The following is a 15,107-nucleotide window of genomic DNA, read 5'->3' as shown; positions in this document are numbered from 1 at the left end:
AAAAGATTTGGGTTCTAGTCCAAGTTCTGTTATGAACTAACTCTGTGACCTTGAACAAGGTATATAACCTGTCAGGATCACAATTTAATTTCTTTGTTTGTTAAATGTGTAGTTTGGAAGAAGTAAACTCCATGGCATTTCCTAGTTCTAAAATAGCTTTCTTCTTAGATGGTTAGAACATTGAACCAATATGCCAAGGTTTGGGTTCAATCTCTGGTCAAAGTACATACAAGAAGCAATCAATGAATGCATAAATAAGTGGAACAACAAATCAATGCTTCTCTCCCCCCCATCTCCTTTCTCCTTAAAATAATTTTTAAAACACCTGTTCTTTCCACCTCACACATCACAAAAATGAAATAAATGAAAAAGGAAAAGAAATTAGAGCAAGTTCAGTCGTGGTGGGGAAGAATGGCACTAAGGTTATGGATATCACTAACAAAGAAGTAGTTACCAGTTCCCCTTCTGCATACATTAGAGAGAAACGGGCATCTCTGAACCTGAGAGCTTGGCTTGTTTTTCAAGCAACAAGGGAAAAAGTTTAGTAGTTTTCCTTCTTTCTCTACTAAAAACTCTGCTTATATTTTTTACAAGATTTTATTAATTAATTTTACAGAGAGAGGAGAGAGGGGTGGTGGAGCAAGAAGTATCAACTTGCCTGACCAGGCGGTGGCGTAGTGGATAGAGTGTCAGACCGGGATGCGGAGGACCCAGGTTTGAGACCCCGAGGTCACCAACTTGAGCGCGGGCTCATCTGGTTTGAGCAAAGCTGGCCAGCTTGGACCCAAGGTTGCTGGCTCGAGCAAGGGGTTACTCGGTCTGCTGAAGGCCTGCGGTCAAGGCACGCATGAGAAAGCAATCAATGAACAACTAAGGCCTGACCAGGCGGTGGCGCAGTGGATAGAACATTGGACTGGGATGTGGAAGGACCCAGGTTCGAGACCCCAAGGTTGCCAACTTGAGCGCGGGCTCATCTGACTTGAACAACAACAAAAAAAAGCTCACCAGCTTGGACCCAAGGTCACTGGCTTGAGCAAGGGGTTACTCAGTCTGTTGAAGGCCCGTGGTCAAGGCACATATGAGAAAGCAATCAATGAACAACTAAGGTGTTGCAATGAAAAACTGATGATTGATGCTTCTCATCTCTCTCCATTCCTGTCTGTCTGTCCCTATCTATTCCTCTCTCTGTAAAAAAAAAAAAAAAAAAGGATCAATTCCTTGTTGCTTCACTTTATTTGTTCATTGCTTGCTTTTCATACGTGCCTTGCCCGAACAAGCCTGGAGTTTGGAACTGACGACCTCAGCGTTCCAGGTCAATGCTCTATCCACAGCGCCACCACAGGCGAGGCAAAAACTCTGCTTATTTTGCTTCCCCAAATCTTCTGGAGTTCTCACTTTCATTTCTATTCCTACAATTATTTTACTTAGGCACTTATTGTCTTTTGCCTGGATGAGTGCAATACATCTAATTCCTGTTGCCCATGAATATTTCCACTCTGCAGCCAGAGTCAGCTACCTACAATGTAAATCTGATTATACCACCACAGATGTTAAAATATTTCATTGGTGTGGGCTCACCAGCTTGAACATGGGGTCACTGGCTTGAGTGTGGGATCATAGACATGACCGCCATGGTCACTGGCTTAAAGCTCAGGGTTGCTGGCTTGAAGCCCAAGGTCACTGGCTTGAGCAAAGGGTCAAGGCACATATGGGAAAGCCATCAATGAACAACTAAGGGGCCACAATGACCAGTTGATGCTTCTTATCTCTCTCCCTTCCTGTCTGTCTCTCTCGCTTAAAAAAAAAATACTAATCACCACACAGTGTAGTCCACTCCCCTTTGCATTGCATACACAGTAGTCCCCCATGATCTGCAGGGGATATATTCCAAGACCCCCAGTGGATGCCTGAAACCACAGATGGTACCGCACCCTATACAGTGTGTCCGTAAAGTTATGGTGCACTTTTGACCGGTCTCAGGAAAGCAACAAAAGACGATAGAAATGTGAAATCTACACCAAATAAAAGGAAAACTCTCCCAGTTTCATACCTATTCAGTACAGTTCAATGTGGGCTCGCACACAGATTTTTTAGGGCTCCTTAGGTAGCTATCCTGTATAGCCTCTACAAACTTGTCACTGACTGATGGCCTGCCAGAACGGGGTTTCTCCACCAAACTGCCGGTTTCCTTCAACTGCTTATCCTGCCGAGTAATGTTATTCCTATGTGGTGGTGCTTCGTTATAAATGTGCAGATATTCATGTTGCACTTTGGTCACAGATTTGAATTTAGTGAGCCACAGAACACACTGAACTTTCCTCTGTACCGTCCACATCTCGACTGGCATGGCTGTGGGCTGCTCCGCTGTATACATGGTGTTACGTCATCATCTGTGCATGCGCACATGCTGCCACATCATCCTACAGAAACTGGGAGGGTTTTCCTTTTATTTGGTGCAGATTTCATATTTCTATTATCTTTTGTTGCTTTCCTGTGACCGGTCAAAAGTGCACCATGACTTTACAGACACACTATATATACTATGTTTTTTCCTATCATATGATAAAGTTTGTACGTATATTAGGCAAAGTAAGAGATTAATAACAACAATAATAGAATAAATATAAACATTATGTAATAAAATAAGGTCAGTGTAGTCTCTCAAAATATCTTATGGTACTGTACAACTCCCCTTTTTACTTACGGAAGCTCTTCCTGGCTGATCTCTGGTACATCCAAGTCGCCAGCATCACTACTCTTGCTCTTTGGGGCCATTATTAAATACACAATATAAGGGGTACCTGAACTCAAATACCAGGATACTGAGCCAGTCGATCTGATAACTGAGAGGGCTCCCAATGACTAACTGGTGAGGACAGTATACAGTGTGGACACTCTTGCCAGAGGGATGAGTCACGTCCTGGTGGGAGGGGTGGGGTGGGGTGGGGTGGTGTGAGATTTCATCGCGGTACTCAGAATGGCATGCAATTTAAAATGTATGAATTATTTCTGGAACTTTTGATTTAGTGTCTTTGGGCCGCAGTTGACGATGAGTGACTGAAACCATGGAAGGCGGAACTGGAAAGGGCTTGGCTCCCCTTGCCTTCTCTCCCTCCCCACCTCCCTTTTCCCCGCCACAGACCTTGCAGGGTACACTGCGCTTGTGCTATTCTCTCCACCTGCTGCGTCCTTTTCAGTTTCCTTCACCTGACTCACCTCGACTCAGTTTTCAATACGTGACCGCCATCTCCTTTAGAAAGCTGTCTGTGAACCTCCAGTGGGCTATGTGCCCCGCTCTTCGCTGCCATAGTGCCTTATACATATCTTGCTTTTTTTATCATTTACCTTGTCATGTTAAAAGTCGCACATTTATATCTTATTCACTAGACTATTGGCTCCTCAAAAATAGACTTTATCTGTTTCATCTTTTGCTTCCCATGGCTTAGCACAAAGCTTGTCATAATAATAGTTCTTGTTCTGAAATGAACTGGTACAGCTTAGCCTTAATCCTGAATCATGAGGAAACTATCTCCTAAATCCAGTCATTAGTCAGGCTGTTGGTGCCATTTCTTTTACAAATCATTTTTAAAGCTGGTCCAGTCCTTAAAAGATCATCTAATACTGTGCCTCTTAGACTGGTGTATGGGTCAGCAAAAGAATAGCTGGAATCATAAGACCTGGTGAGGACAGTATACAGCGTGGAGATGCTTGCCATCTTCACTATATGATATTTCATCCTGGACTATCAATTTCACCTAAAGATTTTGGGGAAAATGATTTTCATGTTAAAACAGATAGAGACGGCCTGACCAGGTGGTGGCGCAGTGGATAAAGCACTGGACTGGGATGTGGAGGACCCAGGTTTGAGACTCTGAGGTTGCCAGCTTGAGTGCAGGCACATCTGGTTTGAGCAAAGCTCACCAGCTTGGACCCAAGGTTGCTGGCTCGAGCAAGGGGCTACTCGGTCTGCTGAGGGCCCACGGTCAAGGCACATATGAGAAAGCAATCAATGAACAACTAAGTGCCACAACGAAAAACTGATGATTGATGCTTCTCATCTCTCTGCATTCCTGTCTGTCTGTCCCTATCTATCCCTCTCTGACTCTCGCTCCATCTCTGTAAAAAACCACACACAAAAAAACAAAACAAACAAACAAAAAAACAGAGAGAGATGTATTTTGGGACGGCATAAGTGTTTGGTGTAGCAGTAAGAGAGACTTCAGCGTATTCCAGGCTGTTCTCAGCCAAGCCTGGGTTCATGCTGTGGGACCCATGTTGGATTCTTGAAACTACAGATGGTACTGAATCCTATATATACTATGTGTTATCCTATGATAAAGTTTATAAATTGGGTACAGCAAGAGATTAACAACAATGATAATAGAATAAATATAAAAATATACCATGATAAAATAATGTCAATGTGCTCCTATTGTAAGTGGTAGTGTTTGAGAAACACTAAACAGATCATTGTTTTACACTGGAGTTTAGCTCTTGTCTAGAGCCTTCCATGTAAAAATAAACAACCCAGTGAGAACCAAAGCATAGAAACAATCACAAAAACAGCCAGAAGAGAGATTTTCCATCCTGGGCTTGGTTTAAGTGTGAAGAGGTGTCTAATAGGCAGGCAGGTCTTTTAAAATTAGTGCATCATTGTGTTTTATTCCAGCCCTGGCCCTGTAGCTCAATTGGTTAGAGCAGGGGTCCCCAAACTACGGCCCGCGGGCTGCATGCGGCTCCCTGAGGCCATTTATCCAGCCCCGCTGCACTTCCATAAGGGGCACCTCTTTCATTGTTGGTCAGTGAGAGAAGCATAGTTCCCATTGAAATACGGTCAGTTTGTTGATTTAAATTTACTTGTTCTTTATTTTAAATATTGTATTCGTTCTGGTTTTGTTATTTTACTTTAAAATAAGACATGTGCAGTGTGCATAGGGATTTGTTCATAGTTTTATAGTCCAGCCCTCCAATGGTCTGAGGGACAGTGAACTGGCCCCCTGTGTAAAAAGTTTGGGGACCCCTGGGTTAGAGCATCGTCCTGATACGCCAAGATTGGGGGTTCCATCCCTGGTCAAGGCACATACAAGAATCAACTAATGAAAGTGTAAATAAGTGGAACAAACTGATCTCTCTCTCTCTCTTTCTTTTTATTTAAAAATTAAAAAACAAAAATATTCCGGATGTTAGATAAAGGTAGGGGAGAGGAGGCAGAGAAACAGTGATGGAACAAAACAAAGAGAGGCCGGGATCAGAGTGGGGGCCAGATCAGAGAGGGAGGCAGGAGAGGTGCGGCGTGGAACCCGAGGAAGGAAAGGACTCCAAACAGAACTGTGGTTAAAGGTGGGACTAACTGTAGGGTGTTTGTTGATAACCTAAGAAATTATTACATCTTCAATAAAATGATCTGTGGAGTTTTCACCACTGGAAATTCTACCTGAAGTCCTGGTAGTTTGAAGACCAGTCTGCTTTCTTACAGCTGTTCCACACATCAACTCCGAGAATGAGGGAGTGTCATCCAAGAGGAAGTGACATAAAAAGATGCAGAAGAAACAGCAAATATATAGTATGCGATACGTAGGAAGGGCTAATTTAAAATGGATAATGGAGTCAATTAATTCAAGCAACATTTATCCAGTGCTTATTTTGTATCAGGCACTGTTGTCGGTGATGGAGGAACAGAGGTAACAAGACTGAACCCCAGCCTGCAGGGAGTTTGAAAGTCTTCTTGGAAGGTGTCTGTGAAGTGGGTAGAAAATCCAGTGTCTAATGCCTAGGCTTTCCAGCCAAAAGGTCTTTGAAAGCTAAACCGGAAATCATTCCTGTAACCATATTGTCTGGTCTCTTCATGTGACCTGAAACTTCTCCAGCCAAAGGAGAGACAAGCCTGCTTCACGCTTTGACGATCACATGTCAGGCTGCACAGGGAAAAATGATATGGATTTGGAGAGTGACCTTCAAGGACAGAAATTCTCTCCCAGAGTCTATAACCAAGAAATTCTCTAGTGGTTTAAGTAAAATATTTTCCCAATAAAGCCTCTTAAAGAAAAATACTATGTGACATATTCTTTTCCATCTTAAGTAAATCTTCTAACATCCTCAAATGCTGGCATGATACAGAGCTTCTTCAAAGGCCCTATTTATTCTGGATTAATAGGTATTTCATTCCAGGTGGGTAATGAATATTTGAAAATGGTTATTGGAAAACAGTTATGTGTACATGTGTTCACAGGACTTTTATTCCCCTAGAATCTCTCTTTTGATTTGTTGGTAGAAAAGAACTCAGCTCTCATGGATGGCTTCTGCTGGTGTCCACGCTGCCGACAGCGCAGAGGGCGCCTGAGTACTAGGTACTTCAAAGTGGGTAGAGTCAAGAACCAACTTCTGATTTGGAATCCTAGACTACTCCTCACTTGCCTTAAAACAAATTACAACAGGTCCTGGCCAGTTGGCTCAGTGGTAGAGCGTCGGCCTGGCGTGCAGAAGTCCCAGGTTCGATTCCCGGCCAGGGCACACAGGAGAAGCACCCATCTGCTTCTCCACCCCTCCCCCTCTCCTTCCTCTCTGTCTCTCTCTTCCCCTCCCGCAGCCGGGGCTCCATTGGAGCAAAGACGGCCCGGGCGCTGGGGATGGCTCCTTGGCCTTTGCCCAGGCGCTAGAGTGGCTCTGGTCGCAACAGAGCGACGCCTCGGATGGGCAGAGCATCGCCCCCTAGTGGGCAGAGCGTTGCCCCCTGGTGGGGGTGCCGGGTGGATCCTGGTCGGGCGCATGCGGGAGTCTGTCTGACTGTCTCTCCCCATTTCTAGCTTCAGAAAAATACAAAATAAAACAAACAAACAAAAAAAATTAATTACAACAAATAAATCTAAGTTATTACTGGCCTTTTCTCAGACAGGAATAAATGGCTAGAGAGGGGCCTTTCTAGTGAGAAACTGATTACACTAGGAAGCTTTGCCTAATCACCCTGCAACAAAGCTTGCCGCTCTAAAAACAGACATCCCCACATTTTCGTGCACCATCCTCTCTTTTTTAGTACACCAGTCTTAAACATGGACATTTGAATAAAGCTCCGGACATAAGAGGCAAAACCAAAAATAATAGAAAAAGAGACTTGGAAAATAAACAGACACTGTAGGCAGCTGAAGAAGAAAAATTTAGAAAAACAGAATTAATATTCAGAGAGAAATATGAGAAGATACTGAACCCATGAAATAAAAACAGGATGCTATAAAACAAAACCTTTGGAAGGCCCCCAGCCCAAATTAAAGCCTTTGAGAATTAAACATATAATGGTGGAAATGTAAAAATTTAATAGAAGGGTTAGAAGATTTATTAGAACTAAAAGACAAGAGATAATTTTAAAAATGGGAGAGAAAAGATGAGAAACTTAGAGATCCACCATCTAAGTAATTAATGTAAGTTTCAGGAAAACAGAACAGAAGAAATTAGGTAACAGAAGAAAACCACCCAGACTGCAGAATATGATTTTTAGTTGAAAGGGACTTTAAAGTACCTGGAACAATGACAGAATAAGAAATAAATAAAAATAAAATCTATCATCAACTAACAACATCATGAGCCTGACCAGGCAGTGGCGCAGTGGATAGAGCATCAGATTAGGATGAGGAGGACCCAGGTTCGGAACCCCGAGGTCAACAGTTTGTGCGTGGGCTTATCTGGTTTGAGCAGGTTGCTGGCTTGAGCAAGGGGTCACTCAGTCTGCTGTAGTCCCCGTAGTCCCTCGGTCAAGGCACATATGAGAAAGCAATCAATGAACAACTAAGGTGCCGCAACGAAGAGCTGATGCTTCTCATCTATCTCCCTGTCTGTCTGTCCCTATCTGTCCCTCTCTCTGTCTCTCTCTGTCCTTGTCACAAAAACAACAACAAAAAACATCATGAGATATCAGAACATGAATAAAGAAAAGAAAACCCTACAAACTTCCAAAGGTTAAAACAAAAGCCAAGGGATCAGAAAGCAGAATGGCATCAGCTTCTTGACGGCACTCTAAGAAGATAGAAGAAAATGGAACAATACTTTCAAAATTCTGGGAGTAAATTATTTCCAGTTAATGTCCTCTGTTCAGCCAAACCATCAGTCAAGTGTGAAGGAAGAAAATTGACATCTTAAAAGTGCAAGACCTTGGCCCTGGCCAGTTGGCTCAGCAGTAGAGTGTCGGCCTGGCGTGCGGGGAACCTGGGTTCGATTCCCGGCCAGGGCACATAGGAGAAGCGCCTATTTGCTTCTCCACCCCCATCCCCTCCTTCCTCTCTGTCTCTCTCTTCCCCTCCCGCAGCCAAGGCTCCATTGGAGCAAAGATGGCCCGGGCACTGGGGTTGGCTCCTTGGCCTCTGCCCCAGGCACTAGAGTGGCTCTGGTCGCGGCAGAGTGACGCCCCCTGGTGGGCAGAGCGTCGCCCCTGGTGGGCGTGCCGGGTGGATCCAGGTCGGGCGCATGCGGGAGTCTGTCTGACTGTCTCTCCCCGTTTCCAGCTTCAGAAAAATACAAAAAAAAAAAAAAAAAGTGCAAGACCTTAAAAAGCAACCAGTTCTTGTGGCACCTGAATTTTTTATAATTTTGGAAGGGCTCTTTAAGAAAAAAATTCATGAAATTACAAATACAAAATTGGGGCCCTGGCCAGGTGGCACAGTGGACAGAGTATTGTCCTGGCACACCAAGGTCACAGGTTTAATCTCTGGTCAGGGCATATACGAGAAGTAAACATTGGGTGTACAACCAAGTGGAACAACTATGCAGAACAATGAGTTGATGCTTCTCTCTCTCTCTGTTAAATCAATGGAAAAATCAAATACAAATGTGGGTGTGAAAGTGAATATTTATTCAGATTGAGAAAAGAAATCACAACAAATTGGAACCATGGACATTCAGGACCTTTTCTTTTAAAAATCTCTTTAGAAAACTTACCAAAAGAGCTTCTTGATGGCAAACTGCTTTTCCTCCCCATCTGACAACTTGATAGAAATTTCAGCCCTCACAGGGGCCCACAAGCTTTATAAATTCCAGGATAAATCTGCCTGTCTCCACGTGCCTGTTCTCAGAAGCTATGCTCCAGCAAAGCCAAGGAATGAGAAGGCATGCAATCCAAGAAACAGGAATCCAATGCACTTAAGAGGGTGCGAGCAGCCCTGGCCGGTTGGCTCAGTGGTAGAGCGTTGGCCTGGCGTGCAGGAGTCCCGGATTTGATTCCCAGCCAGGGCACACAGGAGAAGCGCCCATCTGCTTCTCCACTCCTCCCCCTCTCCTTCCTCTGTCTCTCTCTTCCCCTCCTGCAGCCAAGGCTCCATTGGAGCAAAGTTGGCCTGGGTGCTGAGGATGGCTCCATGGCCTCTGCCTCAGGCACTAGAATGGCTCTGGTTCCAACAGAGCAATGCCCCAGATGGGCAGAGCAGCGCCCCCTGGTGGGCATGCCGGGTGGATCCCGGTCGGGCACATGTGGGAGTCTGTCTGACTGCCTCCCCGTTTCCAACTTCAGAAAAGAAAAAAAAAAAAAAAAAAGAGGTGCGAGCGAGGGAGCTCCCAGTATTGCGGGGGCTTAAAGAATAGCCAGGTCCATCTCCAAAAAAAAAAAAAAAAAAAAAAGAATAACCAGGCCCAGAGAATGGCAGCTGAGCACAGAGGCTTCCAAGAGAGAAAAATCAAACTGGCTACCTGCTGTTTAACTCTATTGAGAGGAATTTTGCCATCCTGTCAAAGTCTGAACCAGAATTAATGAGTATTCCAAAAACTAAGCAATTGAAGAAGACGAAGCAATTACTAACTCCAGGGGACAGAAAAACGGTTCTAAGATAGGAAGTGTACGAATCATGGTTTATCATAAGGCACAGTTGTGAATAATATTTGCATAGTCATCATAATGTAAGCACTAAATAAACATTGCTTTATCAAAAAGAAAAATTAGGATATATCTATACTGGGACCTTACAAGAAAGGGAAGTGAATAGGAGACAGAATAATGGGGATAGAGAATTCTGCTCCCAGGTAGGAAGTCCACAGGTATTATCTAGAACTGAAATAGCAAAAGAAATAGCCAGTAACATGTTATTTAGGGATACAGTGGTAAGTGTGAGAAAAACATAGCCCAAAGTATTACAAATAGTTGCCTGTAGGGGCAGCTCAGTATAGACCCCATAAAGGCCTTAGAACAGGGGTCCCCAAACTACGGCCCGCGGGCCGCATGCGGCCCCCTGAGGCCATTTATCCGGCCCCCGCCGCACTTCCGGAAGGGGCACCTCTTTCATTGGTGGTCAGTGAGAGGAGCATAGTTCCCATTGAAATACTGGTCAGTTTGTTGATTTAAATTTACTTGTTCTTTATTTAAAATATTGTATTTGTTCCCATTCTGTTTTTCTTTACTTTAAAATAAGATATGTGCAGTGTGCATAGGGATTTGTTCATAGTTTTCTTTATAGTCCAGCCCTCCAACGGTCTGAAGGACAGTGAACTGGCCCCCTGTGTAAAAAGTTTGGGGACCCCTGCCTTAGAACCTAGGACTTTACATTGATCAAAATGAAAAAATTTAAAAAGAAAGGAATACCCTCAAGAGGAGTAATAGGGAAAGCTGTTGAGAATAAAACGTGCCTCTGCTAAAGCACCCCCTAGTCCATGCTTTTCAAGCTGTGCTCCGGGGACCACTTACATTTCAATCACCTGGAATGCCAGTTTATTATTCAGATTTACAGACGCATCCCCAACCTACATAATCAGCACTTCTTAGGGTAGGTTTCAGAATCTATCATTTTTAAAAGTTCCTCTTGAAGACCCATTGCATTAGTTATTGCTTTTTAGTAAACGGAAGAACAAAATAACCCAACAACGTACGTAGAAGATGAAGAGTCAGTCGATGATTCACGAAACATATCAGGGCAGACTCTGCTCATTGCCTACCCAATCAACGTCCACGCTCCTTTCCTTCCTTATTAACATGACTACAAAACACTAGATTTTCTCAGGATCCTTTACAGTTAGGAGTGGCTATGTGACATAGTTCTTATATGAGTGAGATGTAAGAAGTCCACCAGGTGGGGCTTTCAGGAAAGATTTTATTATTATAAGAAAAGAAAAATGGCAGACTCAGCTGGTCCATGCCTTCTGCCCTCATGATAAGCACAGAAGAGGCGCCCGTCTTTCAGCGAGACGAAGGCTGCCCGCTAAGGATGACGGTGAGGGAAGACAGAAGGAGCCTGTCCCAGCCCTAGACTCCTCAGCTCCAAAGAGCTAGGTATTTGAGAAAAACAAACTCCTTATTTAAGTCACTGGTGTGGGGTTTTCTGTTACTGTAGCCGAATGTAATCATAGTGACATCTCACACTTGTTCAAATGTTTATTTGATAGATTTTTGATCTTTTGAGAAATTTAATATACAAAGAATTACAAACAATAACATTCAATACCTAGAATTAATCATTTATAACATTTCTTTATATTTGTTTCTAGATTTTTAATTGAATGAGATAATTATTATTTATTATGAATATTAAAGATATGACTAAACTGATCTTTTCCCAACAACAGTGTTCTGTTATTCTTCCAACCCCAGAAGCAATTATTTGATAAATATTGAACACAATTGTGTCACAGGCACTGTGTTAGGAATAACACAATGGGCCAGATGAACAAGGCTCTTTCCCTCATGGAACATGGGGTAGAGTATGGGGAGAAGGCTCTTCAGATATTTGAGTCCAGGATTCAGGGAGGCTATGGTCTGCTGTCCACAGGCCCCTGGAGCAATAGAGTCAATCAAACTAAACCAGGTGGTGCATGTCTCTAGGAAATCCTCAAGGGTAACACATGCCACAAAAAGCAGTCTGAACATTGGGAGACCTAGTTTTCAGCTGTAATTCCTCAGCAAAGTAGATCTGAGGAAGCAACATGAGGTACTTGCTTAGTTTTTCCTGATCCACTTTTCTTCTTTGGAAAACAGAAGGATTGGGCTTGATCACTTTCAAGGCTGTCCTCAGCTCCGAAATATCTTTATGATTACACTGAACAATAATGGGCATGAAACGCACAAAACAAGAATTAATCTAAATTAATATTCTAAGAGTTCAAGCCAAAGAATATAGCAAATAAATATTGAGGGAAAAAAATCACAACTCCTTACCATAAACAAACAAATAAACAAACAAGAACCCATGGTGAGCCCTGGCCGGTTGGCTCAGCGGTAGAGCGTCGGCCTAGCGTGCGGAGGACCCGGGTTCGATTCCCGGCCAGGGCACATAGGAGAAGCGCCCATTTGCTTCTCCACCCCTCCGCCGCGCCTTCCTCTCTGTCTCTCTCTTCCCCTCCCGCAGCCGAGGCTCCATTGGAGCAAGAATGGCCCGGGCGCTGGGGATGGCTCTGTGGCCTCTGCCTCAGGCACTAGAGTGGCTCTGGTCGCAACATGGCGACTCCCAGGATGGGCAGAGCATCGACCCCTGGTGGGCAGAGCGTAGCCCCATGGTGGGCGTGCCGGGTGGATCCCGGTTGGGTGCATGCGGGAGTCTGTCTGACTGTCTCTCCCTGTTTCCAGCTTCAGAAAAATGCAAAAAAACCCCAAAAAAACCCCACCATGGTGATGTTATAGAAGAAGTAAGTTCTGCTTCAAGTCCTGGCTGCCACTTAATAGATGGACAAGGCCACGCCAGATACTCAGTATCGCTAAGTATAATTTCCTTATTTATGAAATAGGCTATGACTCTTCCCGCACAGTGCTGCTTATGGAAATTGACTACCAATATTGAAACTGGCTTATAATATCTAAATCCTGCAAGGGAAATACCTGAGTGTGCTTTGATATCTTCAGGTTAACTCTTCATCAAATAAAGCTGGTAGATCTTTTGAGTTTCCTTCTCCCTTGTGAGCCATTTGATTTTTACACAAGAGAACTGACAGAAACAAAAACAGCTAAAATGCAAAGGATCTCTGTTTGTTTTTAGCCCTAGTAAAGGTTTAGGGGAGAGGGTGGGCGGTTAAATGGTAAACCGAGTTCAAATAAAGTGTAAGATTACAGCACTTACCTGTGGCCTGTGATTGTTCATATTGTGAATAACTTAGTTTTTGTTTTATGACCTGTCTATAGAAAAAGTATAGATGTGAACTCTGGCTATGTATGCAGTCATTATTTGATGACACCGCAGTGACTTTAGTTCTCTTACCCACAATTATAAAAAGTTTTGCAATAACAGGAACTTTGGCTATGGGAGTGGCTCTCCATATGGTAAAACTGCCCTTATCTATTTCAACCAGCAGATGCATTTGAGGAAAAGAGATAATCCTTTGATTATAGCCAACCTAGGTAACACCTGTACTTTGACCAGTTATGCTCAGCCAGTGGTAACTTGCAAGGTGGTAGGAAGATAAGAAAGCAGAAGTCTTTCTCTTTACCTGTTTTCTCCTCAGCCCTTGCCAAATTCCGACTATCTCAAAGCGCTATTTGCTGAGATTAGGCAAGAGATACAACCAAGGACATATTGGGGAAAACGCCAAATAGAGTAACTGGTGCTGAACGTGAGATTCAGTAGGCCATCACAACCAACATCCACCCGATGGGTGAGGGAGGAACTCACAGAATATAAGGAAAAATGCACACGAGATAAGTAACTGGTGGTACTATTTCCACCTCCCCTAGAAGAAGTGGGAGGAAATCAAAGCTCTTTAAAAAAGGAAATTGTGCACTTGGCTCCCAAAGTACAAGAACAAATAATGCACAACCAGCAATCATTCTCACTCTGCCTAAGTCAGGCGCTCTTCCCTTGTGAAACCAAGGACCATACACTCCATAAAACCTTCCTATCAACTCCCTACCTGTTCCAGAAACACCAGGAACAGAGAGTGAGTATGTCACTATTAAGCCGACAAACACTCGGTCATAAGAGCTCAGCCTGCAGTGGACTGGTCTCCCACCTCGCAGTTACTGTGATTAAGCCATACTACTTATTAAAATGAAAGTAAAAATAATACAGGTAAAATTCTTACGCCACTATACGAGCCAGAGGGGTGGGGCACTGGGGCAAATGGTCAGGGAGGAGGATGGCAGCGGTAGAAACCGAGGGGCAGGGTAGAAGAGACTGGAGGAGATGGCCATTTCTGTGGCTTTTGGAAGAGGTGCCTGGCTAAACTTTAAAATGATCTATTTCATGAGGCCACATGTTTCCTTTCCTGAAACACAAATGTTTCTTACATCTAGGCCTGGGTCGCATCTCCTCTAAACCCAGACAGGGTCACCTAAACCTATTTTTAGGTCCCACGTAAACCTCTCCAACCACCGCTCATCTCACCCTTCGCTCCTGACATCCGCTTCTACTCCCTGCCCCATTGGAGGAAGCGGAATAATAGGTCGGGAGACTTTATCAGTCCATCGCCTCTTATTAGATTCCAGGCTTCCTTGGCCTCAGGGCAGTATCTGGCCGGTGAGTTGTGGACGGGCGCACCCGCGGACGGGCAGGAGGGGTGTTCGGTGCCCACCGTCACGTCGAGCCCACCGAAAGCGGCTCTGGGTTAGACATGAGCCATCACCGCCGGGTTTTCTCTGATCCTCGGGGTCGATGGAGGAAGCAGGGGCTTCATACGCGCGACGCGGGCAACCCAGCTGGCGCGGGATGCAGCAAATTCATTCCAGGGCCCCAGACGACCCGATAGGAGGGGCACGGGCGCCGCGGGGGCTTCCCAGCCGGGAGCCCTCAGCAATTCCCGCCTAGGCGACGTTGTTGGGACCCTGAGGGCGGGGCCTCCTCTGCGTCCGAGTCCCCACCCGGTCCGAGCCCCCTCCCGCTCTGAGCCCCTTCCCGCTCCGAGCCCCCTCCCGCTCTGAGCCCCCTCCTGCTCCGAGCCCCGTCCGCGTCCGTGCCCCGTCCCCGGCCGTGGCCCCTGCCCACAGCGCGCATCTCACCTGTGCTGAGCGCCTCTGAGCGAACCGTTGACACCGTGTTCTGCGGGCAGCAAGTTCTGCGGGCACCAAGCAGGTGCGAGCGCCCCACCCGCCTGGGCCGGGCCTCTAGCCGGCCCTCCCAGCCCTTGACCGCTTCTGACCTCCTCCTCCCCGCCCCTGACCACTCTGACCGCTCCTCCCAGACCTGCTCGCGGGCTGTGCCTCCCTTCTCAAAGCCATCACT

The 15,107-nt window shown here is 45.1% G+C and overlaps 1 protein-coding gene across 2 annotated transcripts in view; it reads right to left on the bottom strand.

The window, feature by feature from the left end:
• TMEM45B (transmembrane protein 45B) overlaps positions 1 to 15,041 on the bottom strand; it is a 37,178-nt gene extending 22,137 nt beyond the window's left edge. The window contains exon 1 of one of the 2 annotated variants that reach the window (XM_066259735.1): positions 14,885 to 15,041. The gene's annotated coding sequence lies outside the window, so the exon portion shown is untranslated. Of the gene's footprint in view, positions 1 to 658; positions 679 to 14,884 lie in introns of those variants that run through there. The other variant, XM_066259736.1, reaches the window with a different exon arrangement.
• Positions 15,042 to 15,107: the final 66 nt, after the last annotated feature.

Source organism: Saccopteryx bilineata, chromosome 2 (genome assembly GCF_036850765.1).
Source record: "Saccopteryx bilineata isolate mSacBil1 chromosome 2, mSacBil1_pri_phased_curated, whole genome shotgun sequence".
Taxonomy (NCBI): domain Eukaryota; kingdom Metazoa; phylum Chordata; class Mammalia; order Chiroptera; family Emballonuridae; genus Saccopteryx; species Saccopteryx bilineata.
Note: the sequence above shows the minus strand (reverse complement) of the source record. Positions and strands in the feature narration are given on the sequence as shown.